This window comes from Tyto alba, unplaced genomic scaffold, assembly GCF_018691265.1.
Source record: "Tyto alba isolate M040663 unplaced genomic scaffold, T.alba_DEE_v4.0 Super-Scaffold_38, whole genome shotgun sequence".
Taxonomy (NCBI): domain Eukaryota; kingdom Metazoa; phylum Chordata; class Aves; order Strigiformes; family Tytonidae; genus Tyto; species Tyto alba.
The window spans coordinates 264,263-288,251 of NW_024881313.1; the positions used below are offsets into that span (position 1 = coordinate 264,263).

The 23,989-nt window shown below is 42.9% G+C and overlaps 1 protein-coding gene and 1 long non-coding RNA gene across 4 annotated transcripts in view; one reads left to right on the plus strand and one right to left on the minus strand.

Annotated features, from left to right (window-relative positions):
* Positions 1-1,410, minus strand: part of UBE2E2 (ubiquitin conjugating enzyme E2 E2) — a 215,752-nt gene extending 214,342 nt beyond the window's left edge. For 2 of the 3 annotated variants that reach the window (XM_042801781.1, XM_042801780.1), the window contains exon 1: positions 1,219-1,407. The gene's annotated coding sequence lies outside the window, so the exon portion shown is untranslated. Of the gene's footprint in view, positions 1-1,218 lie in introns of all 3 variants that reach the window. The other variant, XR_006166201.1, reaches the window with a different exon arrangement.
* LOC122154314 lies at positions 650-21,345 on the plus strand. Its single transcript, XR_006166202.1, has 3 exons — positions 650-715; positions 5,639-5,778; positions 21,248-21,345. It is a non-coding gene; the product is annotated as an uncharacterized LOC122154314 (long non-coding RNA).
* The last annotated feature ends 2,644 nt before the right edge of the window (positions 21,346-23,989 follow it).

The window sequence follows — 23,989 nt, forward strand, 5'->3', positions numbered from 1 at the left end:
ATAAATTGAATATTTCTGCAGGGTCCACGAAGAACAGCAACAGCAGCAGCCGCCTTACTTCATCTTCATTAGAAACCGTAAAGGGCAAAAGGACCAAAACATCGCGGGAGGGGACGCAGAAGGAGCCCAGTTTCTGGCTACGCAGGGTCCGCCTCTGAGGGGGGAACCGGGAGGGACGGGACGGCAGCCCCGGGCTCCCACGGCCCCACCACCGCGCGTGGGCACACACGCGACTCGCCCACCTCCACACGCACCCCGCCCCCCGCCTCCCCGTCGAGGAGACCCAGCGTGCGGCATCGGGCCCTACCGGGAGGGGGGGGGGGGATGGATGGGCACCCCCCAACGCCACACGCACCCCGCACCCCCCTGGTCTGGCAGGCGGCGGCCGGGCCGGGATGAGAAGTAGGAGACAGCCGGGGAGAGGAGGAGGAGGAGGAGACTGCGAGAGGAAGACGTCGGGGGCACATGAAGGAAGGGAGGGGGCTGGGCTGCAGGGCTCCTCGGGGCGCTCCGGGGCGGGGGTGTGGGGGGTGTGGGGTTAGTGTCCCTCCCGAGGGGCTCCAGCCCGGGCAACCTACCGCTGTGGCGGGGGGGGGGGGGGGGGCGTGGGGGTGGTGTACCCCAGGATGATCGGTCACGAGGGGGGTGGGGAGGGGGCACCCCGGCGCCGGAGCGACCCAGGGGGACAGCGAGTGCCGCGGGGACCACGCAATGGGTGCGGAGCGGAACCGGGGGGGGGTGGAGGGAGGGGGCGGGGGTGGGCGCTGCTCCTGCCCGCAGCGGCGCAAGCAGGACAAATGGACACGGAAGAGTTGTTGAAGGGGTGTGGGGGTGCGGAGGAGCAATGGAGGCCGGAGCAACGACCAGAGGATGGATGGAGGCGGGGGGGAGCGGTGGCAGAGACGCCGGGGGGGCGGGGGGCGGGCGGCCGGGACCGCTGCTAGGAAAGGGCACGGCCGGGGATGACAAGCGGGGGAAGCGAGTACCAGGTGGTGCCGGGGGGGTGCGGAGGGGGGAGGGGAGATGAAAGATAAACGTAGAGACCGAGGGTCGCAGTTAAAAGGGGGGGGGGGGGGGGGGGGGCGCTGCCGTGAGGGGGGAGATGGCGAGGGACCGGGAGGATAGGAACCTGGCGGGGGGAGGGGAGGCAGCCGGGGTCCTAAACCAGCGCAAAGGTGTACCCCGGGAGGGACGGGTGAGGGGAACAACCGCCGCTACCTGCGGGCGAGCGCAGCTCCCTCTTCTCTCGCTGGCGCCGGGCACAGGCTCTGCGGGACAATCCGACGCGGTCGCCCCGACTCCGGCCGGGCGCGGGGCTAGGGAAGGGGCTGCGGCCGCTCACTGAGTCATGAGCCCGCTCCCCCGCGCTCCTCGCCCCGCTCTTTCTCTCCGCTGCCCCCCCACCCCCCCCCACACCGAGCGGCCGCCGCCGCTCCCGCCGCCGCTGCCCGAGGAGAAGTGAAGCCGCCGCCGCGCGCGCGCGCCGCCGCCGCCTCCGCGCGCGCGCGCCCGCCCGGTCAGCGCCGCGCGCGCGCCCTGCAACCAATTAGCCCCGGCGCTGGCGGTTCGCCGAGGGAGGGGCGGGCGGGCGGGCGGGCGCGCGCGCGCGCTTTCGGCGAGGGGGTGGGCGGAGAAAGTGGCAGGCGGGGGAACGGGGCGCGAGCGCGCGCCCGCGGGGGTCGTTGGAGGCCGCGCGCCGCCGGGCCGGGCCGGGGTGGGAGGAGGGGGAAGAGCCGCCGGCGGGAGCGCGCGTTAAAGGGAAGCGCAAGGCGGGGGGGGGGGGCGGGGTCAGCGGGGCCGAGTAGGAAGCAGGAGACGTGAGGGGCTGGGGTCAGCGAGGAGCCCCGGCCCTCTCCCCTTCCCGCCCGCGGCCCCACGCCGCCGCATGCGCCCAGTTGGGCCGCAGGCCCCCCGCGAAAGTCTGGGGGGGGGGGCCGGGCAGGGCAGGGGGGCGGCGGCGGCGGCGCGCGGGGCCGGTGTCAACTTTCTTTGCTCTTCTCGCCTTTTTCTGCTTCTTTGTTCCTTCCGCCGGTCACCCCCTCTTCCCCCGCCTCCCACCCCCCCCCCCCCCCACCCGCGGTCATGCCGGCCCGCTGCCCGCACCTCCCCGCGGCCTTTGTCTCCGTGGAGCCGCGGCGGCCGGGCGGGCAGAGCCGCGTTATACCTGGCGGGGAGGGCTCACGGTGCCCCCACCAGCGCGGGGAGGGGGGCCGAGGCTGGCACTTGATGGTCACGCTTTGGTGTTTATCGGGATAGTTTTCGACCACACAGCTGCTGTGTCGCTTTCGCACGGCCCGATGGCACAACGAGCCCCCGGCCAGGCCACCGACGCCGCCGGGTGATCCAGCATCCCAGCTGGAGATGGGTGCTGTGGCGTGGTTGTAGTCGGGCAAAAGAATCTTGCCTCCCACGCCAGTAGGCATTACCTCGGTGGCAAGCATGGCAATAAAGAATGGGAGAGGCCAAGGCAGAGCCACACTTAAAATGTTACACATTTAGCATGAATAATATTAACCTGGAACAAAACAAACCTCTAACAGAACTGGCTGTCAGGTCACTGGCTGTGTTGGCCTGACTGAGATTCTTCTGTCCCTGTGCTGACCCTGCTGCTTTAATCTTTACATAACCTGCAATTTATGCTTAGCTACATTCAACTCAAACCTTTGTCTAACAGAGAAATCTAACGGCCAAGGGTAAAGGGATAATGGTAAGTCAAAATGTGTTCCCCCTTTTAACTACTAAAGGGAATTAAAAAAGAAAATGTGTTCTCGCCATTCCACATGTACAAGGAAAAGTTTCTCCGTGCTTGAGCTGTGAAGTATTGTACTTTTTCTGACTCATAGTTATGGTGTAGGTGGAGTCCGTGCTACCAAACATACAGAAATTGGGAACTTGTAGTACTGCTGAGATATTTAAGGATTAGAAACGTTACTGGCACCCACTGTCACGTTGTATCCAGACAACAGAAGTGATTTTTGCAGTTTCCCTGCGCATAAAATTAATCCTCTTTCTTTGTTGAGTGATTGTTTTGAAATAACTTATTGTCTCTTCCTATTTCTTTGTTAAATAATCCCAGTGACATTTTCACCTAAACTTAAAAATACTGCAGTCAGCTAGTTCTTCCCATTTTGTGCGTGTTTACAAGATATTTTCCTGTTTCCGATGAACTCATGGAGAAAAGCTCCTAATGCCAGTTAGGTGGGTTTCTATCTGCTAGCATGTAATGACTTCTCACAAGGACTAATGACTAAGTAATTAACAGAATATGATGTGTAAAAATCCTTTAAAGAATGCAAATCTCCTGCAAGTAATGCTTCTCATCACACTGAAAGTCTGCTGCCTGCATTGTATGCTCTTGACATCATGGTCCTTTTTTCTAAAATCACTTAGAATCATGCCTCCTCTTTTCAGTCATTCCAAAACAGACCTCCTAAAAACCATCCAGGAAGTGATGAAATTCACTTCTAAATGAGTCTTCTACCATATTTCCTTAATGTTGCTCCAATTGTTTAAAGGTGCCTTAAAGGAGGCATAAATTTCCTGTTCAAGTACCCTGTCTATTGAAACTCCTCACCCCGTGTCAGGACTTCACTTCAGTGACAGTTCGGTGTGCTTCAATATAGTTCGTCTTTTCTGCTGGGATCTGCAGGAAGCACAGAGAGAGTAGCTCAGTGAATAGCCTAATTCAGACAGGGGTAGGATGGGGCCATACAGTGTCCCAGAATCTGGGTCATAAATTCCTGGTGCCAAAAAAATCAAGGGAGTGCTGAAGTGTTCCAGCACCAAGTGAAGGGTTTGAGTCATTGAGAGTCAGGCCCTGATTTTTCTTTTGGTGTGTAACCTCTGGCCCAAAGCCCTAAATGGTAGGGCCTAAATTGAGGACGACTGAACTAGGGAGAAGGTTTGTACTGCTTTATGAATAGAACATGCACACTGAGGTGTGCCCTGTGATTTGAAAAGTGGATGTTTTGAATGAGCCCTACCTATGGAGTGTAAAGAGACTAGGGCAGGGTAGTCAACTGCTCCCAGGTTTATCCTTTTGACCTTTCAAAATTACGTGTTTGGCCCTCAGATGTTAAAGATTGCATAATATTGTATTGAAAATCCTTTGGAAGACTTTTGTAAGTTTGAATCATATAGAGTGAAATCCTGGCCCTTTTGAAGTGAGTGGCAATACTCCAGTGTTACGTTTCACCCATGCTGGAGTGCTAAGGCACACACATCACACTTCTTTTCTTTTTTCCTCTCTGCTTAGTTTTCTCTGGTTTCTAAAAGCTGACATTAGTTACAACACTGGACGTATCCAAAACAACCTGAGTTCTTTACTCTCACAGAAACTTGCAGCTTCCTTGGAGTGACACACCAGAGTTCAGCTCACCTGGCATGGACAATCACGTTTTAAGACTGTTATAGTTAAGGACACTTCTGTTAAGGCCTCTTGATTTAGAGTGTCTGTTATAAGGACAGATATGTCAATCAAAATCCATGAAATTGGAGAAACCTGAGCCAATTTTCCATTTAAGAGTGCTTAATTTAAAGAAGTATTGGATCAATTTAAATTTTTAGCTTTATTTAGCTGTACTGAGATCTCATTTATGTCAAGTTTTACTCATTTCAGTTAAAAAAAAGGGAAATTATAAGTTATTGTAACATGTCAAAATAAGAAATAGGAAAATGCAACTGAGATTTCTTCTGTATTTCTATTTAGGAATTCCCATTTAAAAGGACTTGTCATTTTAATATTGTTATTTAAGTTGTTAAATTAGTATTGTTGTCAAGTTTTAACTGATAAAAAGGGATTGGTTTTCTGAGCTGGACAAAATTATGAGAAATTATCTCAATGGTGATACAGCTAAGAACTTAACAGTATCTCTTGTGATAGCATACCTCACTTTCAAAACTTTAATATTTTATATTAGAAAGTGAGATGAAAACATTCAGTTGTCCGTGGCATGCCCTGTTGTTCCATCAGTCTCTTTAAACCAAATCCTAATGAACCAGATCATTTAATCCATCTGAACTATTATCAGCAGAGGATTGGAGCAATGGGGACAAAGGTGCCTTTATTCATTCTTTACCTGATTCCACTTTTCAGCTCCACAAGAGCTATCCCAGCTTGTGTCATTCCCCACATTTCTTCCCTGCTGAGTCTTGGGCCCCAGGGGGCTGTTTGGAGAGCAGATAGCAGGCAGCTCTCAGCAGCAGGCCCTCTCTTTCACAGTCATGCCCTCCATCCTGAGCTGAGGCGTGGACACAGAATGGCATGAGTCTCTGTAGTAGCTTTATGCTTTTACAGGATTCCTCTCCCGTAGCTGGCTTTCCTTATACTATTGTGATCGCACAAAGCCATAAGGATAGTCCAGAAGATGCGGCCTGTCCTCTCTTCTTTTTCTCTCTCTGATAATACTCCTTCTCCCACTTGTAGATAGTTTATTCTCACACTGCATCTAATTTAATTTTTTTTCCTACAGTCTTGCTTTGCTTTTGTTGCCACTTGGATGAATCCCACTCTGTATGTTGGCAAATGTAAACTGAAATTCACAGGTACCCTGATCTCTAAAGCACCAGCTGTGTCTGAAAATACAGCATTTGAGTGATTCAGAGATCAGGATTCATCATTTTGTTTTTCCTCTATCAGCATGTAGAATGAAGTGGAGTAGCGAGGAAGGTATCTGCAGCAGAAATTTCATTAGCATTTTCAGCTAATTGCGTATGTCCTCATCCCTTTAAAAAGGACATCCCATATCAAGGAAAACATGACTGAATCCTGAACACCAGGTAAGCCTATTATTCAAATAGTGCCTTGACAGACACCTGTTTAAAGTATTTTCATGGCATTCTGAAGTAAAATGATTGTGTGGGCAGAGAGACAAGTTATTACTAGCCTGTCTTCTTTATTTGCTTGACGGTAGTGTAAACCCCCAAATCATTAGAATTTATTCACCCTAATCTTTTCAAGCCATTAAATATAAAAAGAGTTGTAAGTTGTGAGGCAAACAACTTTTAAGGTATCTTTCACTCTAACCTAAAAAGCTAAGAATTTGCAGCTCCTCCTCCTCCCCTTTGCTCAGAAGCAGAACAGCTCCCACTGTCATTCAACTGGAACCAGAAGAAACAACTGGGACAATAACCATGTGGCATCAGAGATCCTGACAGCTCTCAGCCACTTTGCTATCCAGGATTGTAAAGAATAAAGATAAAACTTATTAGGGATGAGTGGGAGGGAAGAATATACTTGCTTCCGTGTCCTTCATGAAAGCCCGGCTTTTTTCTTTAAGATAGAGAATAAATCACTGCTTAGTGTCCGGAATAGAGGTTTGTTTCTATGTGATGATTTAGAGCCTAACTTAAGATAATTGCACAGGATAATTCTCTGATAGTTTCTACACAGAAATAATTGACAACTGAATCCTAGACTAAGCCACTGCTTTAAAAAATCTCATCTTGTATGTACTGAAGGGAAAAATCTTTATTTCCAAAGCTATTGTAATGCAGTGAGCTGTAACCGGAAGAATTCCCTGCATTGCTTGTCTTAACTCATCACCTTAAGTGGGAAAGAATGTTGAAAAGTGAAGATACATTAGGAAATAAAATTGGGGTTTTTTTTAGGTGTTATCTCCACATGGTCTTCAGCACCTCCGCATTCCTATTATTTTCTGTTGTTTTCATAACATCTAAATTCACAGGATCAGAGCTTGGTTTTCTGATTAAAGATGGGTAAAATTCTGAGGATATCTGGTGGTTCTGTAGGCAAAGTTACATCTTTACACAGAAGGAGAAGTCATGAGCACTTATGTTCCCTTTTAATAAAGTTAAGGCTCCAGAAGAATGTGGGCTTATGTCCTCTAGGGTTAATGCATGATTAATGAATGCTTAAGGAGTAGGCTAGTGCATCCACCACAGCAAACCAAACCCCCTACAGCAGGCTTCTTCAGTCCTTTCAATACGAATGACCAAATATATTTCAGGGACGCAAGGGACCACAATCAGTCTGAAGCAGATTGTCAGCCTTGTACATAGTGGAAATTACCCGCATGTTCTCTGAAGGGGATTCCCCCAGTGAAATGCAAGTCCCCTGCAGCAATAATTCAGACTAGTCATGTTTTACACTTCTTTCATGAAGATCCTGGCCAAAGAGCCTGATTTGGCTGTTGGAAGGGATAAAGGGGAATGTCTGCAGTTTGATAAACCTAAATTATCCCTTCTGCTTTATGGAACCTTATACCCAACTAGTGCCAATACAGCAGCTGCCAGTTAAGGCTAAGTCCAAGGACAAACAGAGGAAGATAAAAAACAAACATCTTTTGTCTCATCCTTGGTGATAACTGTTGCAGGGAATAAATGACTTCTTTTGCCTATAGGTCTAGGCAGAGCCTGACAAACTCCAGTCTTCTCTTCCCTAAGCTACTTCTGCAGAACCTCAGGGAGCAGGAAAGAACAGCTAGTGCTCTTCTTCCTCATCTACCTGAAATGAAGCAGGCAAGCAGTGGAAGCAGCAACTTCAGGGAAGGGTCACAGTCTTTGATTCACACTGGAACTGTTCCTGAGGCTGCAAAGTCACGGAAAGGCAGTGGTGAGGACACAGGTGAGGCATACACTTCATTTTAAAAAGCTGCAAGACACAGAACAGGAACACATCTACTTCCTCAGCAGATGTTTTTCCCAAGTATCCTTACCACAGTTTAGAACCCTAAGCAGCACAAGCAGGCACTTGGACATCTTAATCTTATCATAATGAGTGTTTTAAGGACTTTTGCTTAACCTCAAAACCAGTTTCATTGCCTACCTAGCTATATTTATTACTCTTTTAATCCAAGTAGACCCTTTTTTTGACCAGCTTTGCATCTTGCATAGCTATTTTTACCTCTGCAAAGTGGATGTTTCTTGCATTTTACAGTTAATTTGGAAAAGTAGAAAGTAATTAGAGAATCCAGCGCACAGTTTCTCTTTGAAATGTTTGTCTCAATTTCCTGTATTCGGCAGAGTTCTTTCAACTGGAACCCACAGTATAGCTGAGAACTAGGCCCACAAAGGCCATTTGGTGTCTCTGTTGCAATTTCTAACAATTGATGCTGTACTGGCTAGTGAAGTTCAGAATTCTCAGGGAAGGCCATACATTTCAAGTGAAATACATTAGCAGAGCTAATTTAGACAGTGAAGGTCCACAAATAATTGGCCGAGTAGTGAGCCACTTAACCTAGTCATTAGGAAGTGGCAAGGAGAGAGATGACGCTGGCACAATGTCTTCATACCTATCTCTGGTTGGGGCTTCCAGCCACAGGGTTCCTAGACCCATCTCCTGGATCTATCAGAAGACTCTTGCCCGATCAATCATCTGGTGATGGAGGTATCACTGATCATGTGGGAAATGGAAATAGAAGTCAGTCTGCTGACTGAAAGGACAAAACTACACAGTTTCTAACTCCCACAAGTGTGTCCTAACCACTACAGCATTTTGGTGCTTGGCTTATTTGTTCTCTCTCATTGCATCTCTTCTCTCTAAAAATACCTACATCTACACTGGATTGGAACTGCAAACGTGAGAGGCCTAACAAACAGACTAAAAGTCATTCTCTATCTTTTGATCTTTTACTCTTTTAATATTTAACAATTCCATTCAAAATGGAACAACATTAGAAACAGAGATTAAGAAGTCTTCTGTCCCTTTCCCACACCATTGCCTGTTTTCAAGGCAGCAACCTGAGATAACATGTCCCTTCAGGAAAACAGGTGGTTTGTGCCCACATGTCTGACATTCTTGGTGAAAGGTCTAGCTGCTTCACATTTCAATGAAGTGCTTCTGCCTGTGCTTTGGTGAAGGTGGGAGTGCTTGCTCTGCTAGGCCAACATCTGCAGGCGAGATAGCAGGAGCCTTAGCTTGTGAATCATCATTGTCAGGATCACAAATAGGTGTTAGATTGCTCGGTGACATCAAGACTTTGGGTTTCTACGCAAGAGATCAAAGAGATGACTTCATTAAAACCAGAAAACACCTCAATCCACCATTACCTGGAAAAATACATTAAAGTAACAAAACGCATGTTACTGATTCAAACATGCCGCGTGATTGCGTGTTGATGCAGTAGTGAGATTTTCAAGCACCCAGTTCAGGCTGAGTGGGACTAACAGACCTGACACAACAGGTGAATGAATGGTCAGCCTCAGTGAAGGCATCTTTGTTTGAAAATTCTTACTGTACCGTGTACTGCCCTGGGCACTGGCCACCAGCCTGGGGCTGGGGACAGGCCAAAGCCGTGGGCCTGCAGGTCGTGGCCAGGCTGGGCAGAGCTACGGGGAGCTGGAGACCAGCCCTGCTGCGGCACGGCAGCGGCGGGGGCTGACAGTCCTGGGGGCTGACATGGCGCCCTGGGCCCTGGGCAGGGCGGGGGATCCCCAGGGGAGGCCGGACAAGGAGAGTTGGCCTGGTGAATGCCCTCAGGGCCCTGACACTGTGTGGGTGGGAACTGCTCTCAACAGCCATGTATTTTTGCTAAAGAGCATTTTATTTTGACTTCGAGCACACAGGGAGTATAATTCTGAATATCACTGTTTCTAAATTTCTTAACTTTAGTTTTCCTGTAGTTATGTACAGAGAAATCCTGTTTTTCAGCTAAGAAGAACCATTATCTTGGGAAAAAAAAAATGCTGTTTGGGAAAAGCAGAAATCAGTCATTCCCAGGAATGCCCACTAATTCAGCTAGATGGTTATTATATTCGACAATCAGCCAGCCAGGGTTTATTATTCCTTTGAGACAATGGAAGATATAGTTTGGTTTTGGAAGAGTTTCAACGATAGCTTTTCACTCCTGTGCACCAACAGCCTGGATTGCAGTGTTACCGGACCAGAGCTCCTGGTTGCAGGGGACGCCAGCTAAATGGTTTGCGATGCTACATCTCCTGTGAGGTTGAAATGCCACGGAAGCTGTGAGCTGCACAGCTGCCTCGGCATCTGCTCACAGAGCCCACAGATCTGAAACAATGGACCAGAAATTGGCTGGCAATTTAAATATAATGGTCTGGCCATTACTGGTAATTAAAAATCCATTGGTGAGACCCCAGAAGTTAAGGGAGGCGTGTGAAAGATATGCAGGTTTCCCCTCACCTGGGTGGACTAGGATAGGCCTAGAAATGGGTGTACATCTTTTTCCATGTGGACCTACTTCAAACTCCCTCGAAATCAATGGAAACATTCCAATTGATGTTAATGGACTTTGGATCAAATCCTAATTGCCACTGTAAAATCTTTTTATTGATGCCATACATTATTTGCCATGTATGTATTTTAATAAAGCAGTCCTGAATGTACCATAGGGAATGTGTTCCTTAGAATGGATATCTTTTTTGAAACTCTAACAAGGGTAAGCCCTCTGATAGGAGAGTTTAGATGTAGTTTATTTCTGAAGGGAGGCTTAAAGCACTGTTTAGTTCTGTAGGGAAAATAGAGAACTGTGCAAAAGTCTGTGGGTTTCTTTATGGAGAACCTCACATAAGCATTTTCTTTATTCTCATTCCTAACAGTTCATTCTGTCAACCATGGCTTTGGTCTGAAACTCAAAATGCAAACCAAAACTAAGAAGCATCAAAGCTTGGGTGATCTGGTTTGACATACTTTACATAGTTTGGTCACCAAACTAGATCTATGGGCAAGCTTGCTCAAAACAGTATCTAGGTTAATTCAAAAGTTCATGAATGTTGTAGGCTCCTTCTAAAAATGAGCTAAGTTTTAAACTTACACTGAAACTCTAAGCCAGCCTAGTTCCATGTGATTTCAGATTTTGCTGTGAATGTCTTGGAGGAAGAATGGTCCTTTTCTTTAGGATATAAAGTGTGGAGAGCTAAGAGGACTTGTGTAACTACACAAACCGAGTAACTTTTCCTCAGTTTCCCTTTCACAAAATATACATAATAGTTACATGGATGTCAAAAAGCTCAGACCCCCTGGTATTTATATAGATTTATGAGTCCTTCGGGTCAAGATGCAAAATATTAACATAACTCTTGAAAGCACCAGTGAATATTATTGAGCTTCCGTTTTCTACAGCAGAGCTGTAAATGTGAATTGTGATACCATTTTTCATTCCAGGAATAGAAGGAAACATACATCTGAGTTCTCAGATTGCAGCTGTATTCTTGGTAGCAACAATAATGTACAGTTTTAAAAATGATATGGGAAGACAGGGGTTTTAAAGTAAGCTACAAATTATTATTATCACAGTTTCAGACTTAGCTGTAACTTTCTGTTTGGTTAGGGTTTTTGTGGTCTTCTCCACAGGGAATTCCCCATAAGCATATTGCCACACAACTAATGGCAGTTTAAAATTCAGCAGCTGAAGCAATTAATGCCCCCAACCCTGCTGTCTTCCAGAGGCATCTGCCCTGTGGCAGGGATGGCTGAATGGCTCGTGAATCAGCTCCTGAATCTTACTGTTTAGCATAAACCAAAATCAATGTTGGTTTACCTTAATAGGCCAAGCTGTAAGCTGTGGTGGTTTTGAGCTGATTCATGAGCTGTTCAGCTCCCCGCTGTTAGGAGGTTGCAACCTTTGGGAGAAGTCTTGGTAACCTCTGTAAGGATTCCTGCAAGAAGAGCAGCCAACGCTTCAACTCCTTCAGTTTAGTTTGCCACCATTTACCACAAACTGTAGATCTTTAGCTATCCTATTCTTTTAGGTGGGATCAAGATTAGGACCCATAGCTCATAGCAAAGATGCATGCCCCGATGTGTTATCCCAGGGGGTCTCATTTTACATCAGCATCTAGCCTTGAATCTCAGGGACAAAGACAGAATGAATCAACAACCAATCAACTTTACTGTTTACTGATGGAAAATTATTATGGAAAAGATATATTTCAAAACTATAATCAATTAAGAAACATGTTTCATTTGCCAGATATTGCCCTTTTGCATGAGTGCCTGGCAAGTCCCATGCACAGGTCTGTTTCCTTTGACCATAGTGGATACCTCAGTGGTTCAGATTAAGCCTATTCCTGTTTTCTTTTTATTGCTAGTCTTCCATATCAACCCAGTCATTTTTGAAATCTCTGTGTCCATAGCTCAATTCTGCCAGTTTATGTTCTAATGCCACATACTACTGTAGAGTCTGCTGGTACCAAGAGCACCCTGGGAGGGCACGTGCCACAGAAAAACCTCCCTCTTCTTTTCACAGTTCACAGTCTCTTTAGGTTTTCCAGGTACACAAAGTAACAGGTAGCCTGCTGTTTGCTTCAGAGGACTCTTCCCATAGTTATCCCGGTAGCAGCGCCACATCCCCATCTCACTCCTCTATGCTTTCTTGTGATGCTTCACACTTCCTTGTTTGAAGACAGGGATTGATTTCATAGTTGGCAGCCAATGTGACTGTGATGTCAAGTCTGTATAACACCTGCTTTCCACATGATGTGGCTTGAAAAGGTTGTGATCCAAGGCAAAATGTGTCTTTGCACGAATAAAGTATTTTATCCCTTCTATCCCTTCAATGAACAGATGATAATGTATTATAAATTTGACTTGTCTGTTAGTTTATGGCCTTATTAATTTATTTATTTAGCAGCAAACAGATTTTGGCATCTGGAATTAAGTTCTCTTTCATTAATTACCTTGAGAAAACTGATGGAACTGAGTATTTTAAGCTTAAAATACCACAAAACTAAAGCAAAAAAAAAAAAAAAAAAAAAAAAAAAAAAAGGCCCCTACAGCAAGTGGAGAACAGTTGTAATAGGGAGAAAAAAGATATGGTGAGTAATAAGAGCATCTCACAGTATAACTCCGTTTGAGTAAGTCTCCCATTGTTTTTTCGCACATTTCTGTACCTTTGCCTTTGCTTTCATTTCACCTTTTTTGTCACTTACTTTTGCCTTCTACTTTTTCCCTGTTTTTCTTTGAATAAGGCTTTTATACCTGAACTGCGTGTTATTTTTCTTCCTCCCTTCTTTCCGTTCCTTTTCCAGCCACTCTCTTTTTCCCTATTGTATCTTTGCACACATTCTTTTTCTTGACTTTGTCCCTGGATGATCTTCCCTCCTCCAATCCAATCTGTTGTGCATTTTTTCCTTCCAGATGTGTGCGTGCCTTAGTCCCCCACTCACAAACTGTAACTCACAGACTGTTGGTTGATGATGAACTGGGAGGCTGTTAATCAGAGAGAACTGTTCTCTTCCAGATATTGAGTATCTAAACTACCTTCAAAGACAAAGCATGTCAGATACCTATCTAGTATTTCCTGCATAAGTGTAGATGTTGTTATTGCATCATGAGGATACAGGTCTATGCAGTTGTGAGTAAAAAGCAGATATTTATGCTACCTGCATGAACTCTGCTAAGAAGCCATCCGCAGTAAAAGTCAAAAGCAGTAAAAATCTGAGGCAGTATTTGAAATTCCAGCCCTCTCTGTCTTGGGCATATAATAATCTAGTGATATAGTGCCCTCCAACCTCTCAAAATATAGCATTTATGACTAGGCGGCCTTCCTTTTTAGTCCAAAGACCTCATGGTGGGCTCATACTTTTAAAATATCCGGAAAGCTGTAGCTGTTATTCTAATGTACAGTAGTAGCAGTCTCATTAATGACTGATTTCAGAAGTGGAAAACATTTCTAGATTAGCAGCAACTCCCAAAGATATTAGAAATAATTTAAGGGGGAGAGGTTGATTAAGATAGGAATAGTACTGTAAGAAGAGGATCTTTTGTAACTAACTATAATACTATGGGGTTATATGGGTAACGGACCTGATATAAACTATATGTTAGATCTGAGCTGTGTGGATCTGAAGGACCAGAGCAAAAGTAACTGCCTTACCTTTTCTTTACTTTCTTGGACACTGACCAAGAAAAGAAGAGCCTCAACTCTTAGGAGACTCTCTACTCTCTTCTGTGTACTGGTGAGCATACGGAACAGGTCAGCAATATTAGAGCAATGAAAATAACAAGAGCACTTGTCTCTCTGGGTCTCTTCCTCTATTGCTCTCCAAGCAATACCTGTGTGTTCTGCCATGATCTGGTCTGTAATTTTACAGTTTAGCACAAATGCTTTGGTCCAAGGGACTGTTTAAGTGCTGAACTGGAATGCTTTGATAAATCAGTCTTAGTAAGGAGGGAGACATTGTGAAGTACTGAGAAAGAGTTTCCTTTATCTTTGAGCCATAATAAAGTGATTTCTAAAAGTCAGTTTACCTGCAGAACAAAACCAATCTGTTTGATTAGGCACAAAACATCAACCATATCTCCAGAATCAGTGTTTTGGAATATTCTTTAATTAAATTTCATCAACACTCACAGAGTAAGCATAGGTCAAGAGAAGAATTGTTTGAACAAGCTAGCCCTAAGTATCTTATTGCTAATTGATTTATCACATCTCCTTCAACACACTTTCAGGGGGAGATTATTTCTGTTCTGCAAAAGAAATATTTTTAGATTTAGAAATGAGATATACAAACAAAGAGCACATAACTCATTTCAAGATGAAATAGACCAGTTTTAGAAACGTGATATTATGGCAAGCCTTAACCGTGCTTGATTCAGCTGGGTAGCATGCCGTTGCTCGGGGAATACTTCAAAAAATGACGCAGAGCAGCAGCAACTGGGAGAATACAGACAATTCACACAGACTGCCTGCTTTCACACCCTTATCTCAGATCAGCAATCCCAGATGGTTATCACCCAGAAGAGTCTCAATCTTTTTATAGTCAATACTCTGCAGTCACAAAGTGATTTAACACATAAACTCAGTAAACTCAGATGGGATTGACATTACCTTCAGTAGGCTGAGCACTCATCTACATCCACTTACTGAAGATTAGCATGATCACTCAGGGACAGTTCATACCTCTGTAATTAATGGTAGCGCAAAATGGGTACAAGGACACATTCTTCAACACTGTTGCTGGAGGGATCTGAGACTAGGAAAATAATACATATCTCAGCATCAGTAAGGCTAGCAGAATGTAACAATGCATTGCACCAGTGTAAATTCAGATTAATTTAGCTGACTTCATGAGATGCACATCATCATAGTTAACACCAGGATGATATTCTCAGTAAAGATAACAGGAGAGTGATTTTGGCATCTTCTCTACCAGTGTGAAGCACTCAGCTTTGGTTCCAGTGGGAATCAGTTATGAATATTAATTCCTTCATGTAGGTTAAGCCTTAGCTTTTTTGCCCCTTTCTTATCTTGTCTCTTGAGATATGCGTTAGAGAACAGAAATAGGTGAAAACTAGTGTCTAGTCTGACTATTTTGTGAGGTCAGTTATGGAAGCAATAAGAGTAGAAAGGGTATGAAAAAGAAGGTCATATTTCTTGTTTTCTATCCCTTTTATACAAAGAATTCAACGACTTTTTACGCTTAGCTGCTACCCAGTTCAACTTGGCCATTGTGGATTTGGTCATCTATATTACTGTGCAATGTGGTTCCAGGTTATTTTCTACTCTGGTAGAAAATAGGTTTGTCCATATCTTATAGTGGGTAATGTTTGCTTGGCATGGATGATCCCATTGGTGTAGAGACTCTATCTGCAAGCTAACCCGCTCCTTGGCAGAGGTCATTGTTCACAGCACCATGGTAATATGAATCTGTTCCTCCCAGCTGGGGAACCAGTGTGTCTTCCTCTACCTCAAACATCTTTACACTACCCTCCACTGCGTCTCTACTTCTACTGAGAGGTCTCTGAAGCACAATAATTCCTGATAATGGAATGCACATGTTAAACAGACTATTAATTAAAACAAATCTCATTATCAAAGAAGACGATCACTAAAGCACCAGTTTTTTCTCATGAAAATAATGGAATTCCTCCACCACTCTCTGGTCTTTCTAGAATGCCTCTCCATCCCATATCCTGTAATTTAAAAATAATTCTACAGTAAAAATACACTTTATTTAATAACTTGTAACCTTTTAATAAACTGATTCAATTTAAAACTATAAAATTATAAAATTTTAATCACTTTTTCTCAGCAAAGAGAAGATATTAAACCATGTAATTCATATTCATGACAGCAGTCATCACTGAATGCAGAGAATGCTGGGAAAATTTTGTGAGACAGAGATAGGCAAATCAATTATAATGAAACTTTTGTTTACTGAATTCTTCTTGTTGGATTTTAATGTCTGGACACATATCCCACATGTATGAGCTATTTTGGAATTATTTAAAATTATTTGTGAGACTCATCAAAAAATAAATTAGTCTGAAATTCGCACTTTTGGGATTAGATTAAGCAGTCTTCTCTGTCCCCCTTGTAAAGTGCAAAGGGGAAGATTTTGGCTAGAAATGTGCAGTGTTTACAGAAAGCCAACATGAAAGAGTAGTGGACAGATCCATTTTGAAATTTTAACAAATGTCATAAGTATTCTTTTATTCCCACTCTAAGATGCTTTGGAGACAAAAAATTACAAGCATTAGAAAATGCAGCAAGGAAAACAGAAGTAATTTCCAACTTTCCACAACGCAATTAATATTGTGGCTGCTAGATATATTATTTAGACCTTCATTCTCCTCTTGGGTACTCATATTGGATTCATCTTATTTCACCCATGCAAATAATGTTGGGATCATCAGAGCTCATATTTGTATACTGTAGAAATTAATTGCACTATTTAAAACAAAATCTCTAATCAATCAGGTGAGATATAGTTATAGCAGGGAACTACTTATTTAAGCTGATTGAATTTTTTTTCTATTATAAAGACTGTATTCACTTGCGTGTTCTGGGAGGAAAGAGGTTTAAGGGCATAGATGTAAAAGACACTGAGCCAAATCAGATATCTTTACTAACTCAATAGTTGGACAAACACACTTTGCCAGTGGTAGAGATTTGAAGATCTGGCCCATAACAACCCTTACAATAGTAGACAGTATTTTGTTCTTGGCAGAGCACCAAATCTAATTTACTCTGAATTTACAGGGAAAAAAAAATAAATGTGCTCTGCCTCCCATGTGTTACAGCAGTGTCTCGAGCAGTGAACTGCTGATCTGAACTGCAGCAAAAGAACCAAAAGATGAACGCTCAGCTCTGCCTGTGTTGGTGCCGGTGATGTCAGGAAATCAGTCTCCTGAGGACAAAAAGCCAGCACAGCAATCAGTCTTTGTTCTTTCTTTTATTTTTATTTTTTTTTTCCCTCCTCTGGCACTTTAGCTTTAGCAGACAGATTTAAATGTTAACAAACCACTACTGTTTACATGTGTTTTCTGCTTCATCTTCAGAACTGAACAACAATAACCGGGAGCCTCTTGCTGCCTTGGCTTGTGTGCTGAGGGCTGTGGAGTTGTGTCACAAGTGACTTCATATAAAGCGTGCCTGCAGATACCGTGCGGCAGGAGAGATGTGATACCATGTGACAACGGCTCCTTGTACCTGGGGCTTATAGGAAGGGAAGGGCTCTGTGGTCACTATAGAAGTGCAAGAAGCCAAAATCAGTACAATGCCCCTGAAAAGCTGCCCAGCTCTCCATGTCAAGGCACAGGAAGCTACTGGTCTTCCAAGCAGCAATAATTTGCTTGTAGCAGCCTATGCACCTAGATATCCCTCAGGACCAGGGGAGCAGTGGCTGAATGCTGGCATAAAACTCATGGGACTAGTGTAAGAGTGCGGGCACCATATATATGCAGATGCCTGATGTTTAAAAGGAGGGATTTGCCTTGCCTTCCTTCCTTTACTTTGAATAACACTGAAGTGCCATTTTTGAAGGCAGGCATCTGGCTTCTGAAAGAGTGCCTGCAGGAGCTCAGCCCTGAGTCAAGATGCCGCTGATCAGCTGCTCCCAACAAGGCAATGGCTTCAGCTCCTGCTAAATTCCTGCAGGCAGTGCAGAGCAGCCTGGTTTGACAGTCACTGTGTAGGTCCGGAACCCCATCTCTGTTGAAGCACCACCCATTCACTTTACCTTCTCTAAAAATAAAGGAAAAACCCTATAGAATTCAGCCATGTTTCTCTAGTTTTATGTCATCATAACTGATTCAAAAATCTGGCACATCGTCGTTTCCCTGTTGTGCTTTTTATGATGATTTGGCACATATATTTTTAAGGTGAGGATCTCTATAGTCTCCCCACTGATTTCCAATACTGGCTAGTGTAAGTCTTCCTGTATATCCAGCTACTCACCTCAAAGGATAAATTACCATGGAAGCAAGAAATTTTACCTCGGTTGTGGTTTGGAAGCTTGTGAATTTCTTTGCCATTGGTATGTGATATAGAAATTTTTAGCCCAGGATAAAGGCATCTAATACAGAAGAGATGAAGATTTATTTGAGCATCTGCTAAACCACAACAGATTTGCAATTCCCTGCTGTAGAGCTCTCTTTTCCTTTTCAGCCTTGTACTATATAATTTTGACTGGGCAGATTTTTAAGTCTGTATTTGCTATCAAAAAGACAGCAGCTCCCACTGAAGCAACTGTGATTCTGTGTTCAGAATCTTTATATCTGTTGGCAGACTGGAAGCTGCTGGTCATCTTTGAAGCACCACTATCAACTGTAGGAGTTCAAACTGGTTGGGGGTTCTTGGACCTAAGATTTACCTCCGCTCCCTGTTTTTTGTTGTTGTTGGTGGTGGTGGTTTTTTGTTTGTTTTGTTTTGGTTTTTTTTGTTTGGTTGGTTGTTTGGTTGGTTTTTTGTTTGCTTGTTTTGGGGATTTTTTTTTTTGTTTTTTTTGTTTGTTTTTTTGGGTTTTTTTCTGGAAATGTTGTGGGAAATGCACTGTTTTTTCTTAGATCTCAGAGGGAATAGAACTTCATTCTTATAAACTACCTTGATAAAGAATTCTGAACTCCTAAATTGTCAAATTTTGTTCCTTAGTACTTCACATTATTGGTTGTAGATTAAATAATTCCCACAGTTGTATTTTCATGACATAAGGTTCTTATTTGGCACCATTAATTTATTTTTATTAATACAATGTTGCTATGTGACTTTGTATATCTTTGTATTTTGAAGCCTTTAGATGAAATTGAAAGAAAAGAGTATTCACTCATTTTATTAGTGCTATAATCAGATTTTCATAGAGTTCCACAATAACAGGAGAAGCTTGAAAAGTAATTAAGAGATTCTCCAACACGGCAGGAGTTTTTGTTAAAGGAGAAAACTAATTCAAACTGTAGTTTGCAGATACAAGAGGAGTTAGGGCTTGAGTCCAAGAGACTCCTAATCTTCAAGAAAAGTAGCTGCTCTGAAAGCCACGGGGAGGGAGAGGTCATTCATATACTTTTGTTTTCCTTTCAAGAAAAAGCGAACTATTAGGAGCTTATCTAACAATTAAAACATCTGCTTCACAAAGGAAATCACATGTCAGCTTGCATTACCTTGATTGAAAAGATGTGTTTTATTACATAACTTAATTTGGAAATATAAAAAGTACTATATTAATTTGTGTTTGTAAGAAACACCACTGATTTCCAAAGATTAACAACAGACTGTACATATGCCTTCGAGAAAGCACCCAACCACGTAAATGACAGTTTCCAAATGCGTGTGTGTTTAGATTTAACCAGATCCCATATACCCTTCTGTATGTAATGCACTTGTAAGTCACGCCGAAGATTTTGGTGTTCAGTTTTGATATTATCATAATGCACTGACATTTTCAAAACTGCAAATCTTCTAAACTACGTGTTTCCCTGATGCAGATATAGATGGTAATGGATGGCAACAAGTAACTCATTTGTGAATCTTTCCTATCTCCTACTATCTCATGCCTCCCTTGTTACTGCTTTCCCTATCTCTTCTGCCCTTTTCTGTGGCTAGCTGCCACCTCTACTACTGCTTTGATTCTGCTATGCAGACACAGGTTTCATTAATGCTTTTCAGCAGCTGTGCTTGGCTTTAAGCTTTTATTTTCTAATGAAAAGGAATTGTGAAAAATTACTTTAATAGGAAAAAAAAATAAATTGGTGCAGTCTCTTGTGCTAAATAAGGTGCTGAGATCATTCAGAACATTGTTTAATTTCTTTAAATGTAATAATTACCTTTTAAAATGTGCATGTGTCTTAATCTTTTTATGGTGTATGATAATGGAGGAGTTTTATATGATTCACTTATGAGTGAAGATAAGGATGTACATTGTAGATTATTGCTCTATCACCATACATTTGAAGAGAGCTCCCTTATGGCAGTAAAATAATAATGGGACTGTTTGCCTTGTCCTAAAACCCACCAGAAAGCACTGCTCTGGGTTATTTTAGGGCATAACACAGAGATTTGTTCTCCTCTGTGCTTCCTTACTGCTTGTAGGAGGTAAGGAGACTCACCTGCACGGTGGAAGGCGCTGTGCTCAGCAGTCTGGCTAGGTCTCCTAGCCCACGCCAGAAGCCCCCCGCCCAGAAATTGTGTATTGGCTCTTACTTTCACAAAACTCTCTAGGACTGCTTTTGTAACTGCAAGCTAACTGGTGGTCCCTTGCTAATTTGGGACCCAACTGCAGGAAGAGGGATATGAAGGGAAGAAGAAACATATGGAAAGAAGAAGAAAATTGAAATATAATACAGGAGGTCAGTGGGAGACCATTGTGCACCCACTTGCTGCTTTTGTTCCTTCCAAGCTCTCTCTAGTGTCAGGAAGAACTGCTCTTCAGGCATGTGGCATTTCCTACAGGAATGAGCATGCCTGAGCCAACACCATTGGAGTCATAGGGACTGAAATATGTAGATTTAAGACAGCTTTTCAAACTCACCAAATCCCATGTAATTTTTAACCTGCAATGCCCAAGAAATCTCTACTGAGGAAGTACATTATAAAGTACTAATAGAAACTGAGGAACAGGCAAGGATTTTATCAGAAAGGTTTATTTTAAAAGAAGAACAAATCAGACAGTTGAGGGTTGCCAAACATCTTTCAGGAAACACTTACCATAGATGCTGGACCACAGCAGGAATCAGTCATGAGGACTGGGATGGAGAATATGGCCAAATGTGATACAGCACATCAATACTGTGTTTGCAGGTGTAACTCTCTTAAAATCCACTTCAGTTATCACTGTAAAATTGACCCCGGCCCATCTTTATTTCACCTCCCTCAGACTTCTTGTCATTTTTGTCCAGTGATATCTCTTTGAGTTGTAAATCAGAAAACAAACATTGATGCCACCTAAATTTTACAGGGCACTCAATTTATCCAAATTTGAAACATTGACGCTTTCCAAGCCAGGACCAAGCATTGATGCAAGATGCATGAAGGGAGGACACGAAGTAGCGTAACCACTCTTTTTCACACAGGTAATGATGTGTTCACTTCTCATCTTCCTCTCTCATTTGCAGAAATTCCTGCCATGCTTCTCTGCTGCTAAACTGAGTTCTCTGCAGCCCCAAAAGAAGATTTCTGCTGGTAGTGCTGCAGAGCCAAGCTGACAGTCTGAGTATTAACATTTTTAGTGCTTTCCTGAAGTCATCAGCTCCAGATGTTCTGAGACTGTGGGGAGAATCTCAGATTTATATAAACCATGAATAAAAGTTTGAAAAAGTGAATCCTATGGTTTCAAAATCCTTGGTAAAAGCACCTACCCCCACACCCCAGTGTCGGGCTTTTCAAGTAAAAGTAGTGATTTTTGCCTCACTTTTTGAATGCTCGGGGGTAGCAAGTTCTGTCACTATGGCTGCTGCCTTAGGCCTGTTTAGCAGGATTTGGGTCTAAGGTTAAATCAAAGTTTGTAGGCAAAAACCTGTTTCTTCTTTTTCAATGTCTTTTATTCAGCTCTGTTTCACATCTGTTCAGTTAACCCCTAATTGCAGAGGTGATTTAAGGTGAATCCTCACTAGAGGCTGTTTTACATGACACAGAGAAGTGCTGGAAAGAGGCCAGTATTTTATTGACATAATCCTATCTCATGGTTTGCAAAAATTTGCCTTTTCTGGAGTTGAGTCAGTATCCACGACTGGTTTGAAGAGGTTGCTATTCCAACCCAAAGATTCACAATAATATTCCATGAAAATGTAAATTTTCCAGGAGTTCAGAGTATCTTTTGAGTTCCCAGGGTTCACTGTAGATTTTCAACTGGCTGGTTCAGAGGTTTTCACCTTCCCTACCTTCAGACATGTACTATTTCCTCCAGGAAGATCTAGACGTTTTGTAATAATGCTTCTTCCCTGCTCTTGAAAACTACATACCGAGCTGAGGGATTGTAATATGCTTTATTCCAATTATTTTAAAAATATACATATTTCTTATATGAAAAAAGGTAGAGTCATGCAAAGGATTGCTTTTGATTGACTGTTTTTTATTCCCTGCCTATAAATCTATGACATAGCTCGGAGCTGACATAAGTCAATAGCTGGTAACATAGTTATAGGCTATGGAAAGGGACCAGGCAGGGAATAGTCCTATGCTACTATTACTGCTGGAACAAAACTACGTTGTGCAGAAATGACTACCACATGTGAGGGAGATGAGTCTTGGAGGAAAGCTGTCTGTATTTCTGCATCCTACAGTGATGATTTGTGGAAACAGCACAGTGGTCTTTAAAATATCCTGTTAATTTGTCATGCTTTCTGGCATTAACAGAACATTTGGTGCATAGCGAAGTTATATTGGAATTGAGACTGGCAAATCTTCCTATTCTCTGCTGTTTCTTTTGTTTACCCTGTAACTGGTTTATGCAGTGTCACCATCATCTGCTGTTCTATCCTTCCATCTCCAGGGATGCATTTGTGATCTGTGTATGAGGAGCAGCGGATGAGGAATTGCACGATATCTGTTCTAGTCTTCTTGCTGGTGATAAGGGCAACAAGCACCTCCAACAGACTTCTGCAGATGACAACTGGATGGTAGCTCACTTAGAGAAAATGCATATATCTGAAGCTTGGTCCTTTATTTTTTTATATAAAAATATTGCAGTTTCATTCACGCTAGCCCTTCAGTTTTTGTGTTGACACAGTCATTTAAAATCAACATCATATAGAGCCACAGTCAGTGAATAATATTTTAAACTCTTCTATCTATTCAGCTTTGTGCTGGAACTTAGTTATATTTGGTCACTGTGGTATTGTTCAGAATCATTAAGAAATCAGGTCAGTGAATGGCAGCATTCAGATTCATCAAGAAATCAGATTTTCTCTTATTGCTTCAACAGCAATTAAATCTTATCATATGCATAACAGCATGGTATATATTAAACAAATAGGTCCATACTGAGTCAAATAATTTACATAATTATTAACAGGTCTCTTTGGTAGTTGTACAACCTTTTTTTAAAAAAAATAATCTAAAGAGTATAATCTCTTTGTTAAATGCTGCAGAGGCTGTTTTATATTTCTGAGAGACTTGGGAAATCTCACTGTCTCTTTATGAGATATACCTAGGGATAATCTAAAATCAGAGTTAATTAGTGGAAAGTTTATCATTCTGATTATAATATTATTTTTCCACTCAGAGCCCTTGGTCAGATAAATCTATTAAAGTGTGATGTGTTATTACATTCTGTGTCAACTTAAGCCAAATCCACCACATTCTTATGTATCTTTTTACTTTCTGCTTGTGAGTAACTTACTTGGTTTAAATAGGAGTAGGTTTAATAAATGTGTAAGTATTTACAATGTATAATGAAGATATAAAAAATTAATGCTGTTTTTGTTAAACTGTACTTTTAACATTGTCCCTTTTCCACAGCTGTCAACCACATAATTGATTTTCTTATCATTTTGCCTCAAATTATTTAAGCATAGCTGTACAGAATATTTTACAGTTCATATGTAAATAAAAATATGTTTTAAATAACCTTAAATTGTAGATCAAACACATAACTAAATGGAGAATTAAAAAAAAAAAAAAAAAAAAGAAAACCAGTCAAACACACTTGTATGAATCTCAACAAATGAACTAGATCTCTAACATGGATAGAAGGGCAGAAGGGAGTTGGGGAGGTGGGTACAGAAGAACTGAATGGCCTCTGTCCCTGTCTGTGTGCTTCTGAGGATGGTTTCACCATAGTCGTCCCCTGAGTATGTTTCCCTGGGCACCAAGGAAGGATGTGGACACTGGTTTCTCACTAACTCCAGAAGGCAGGC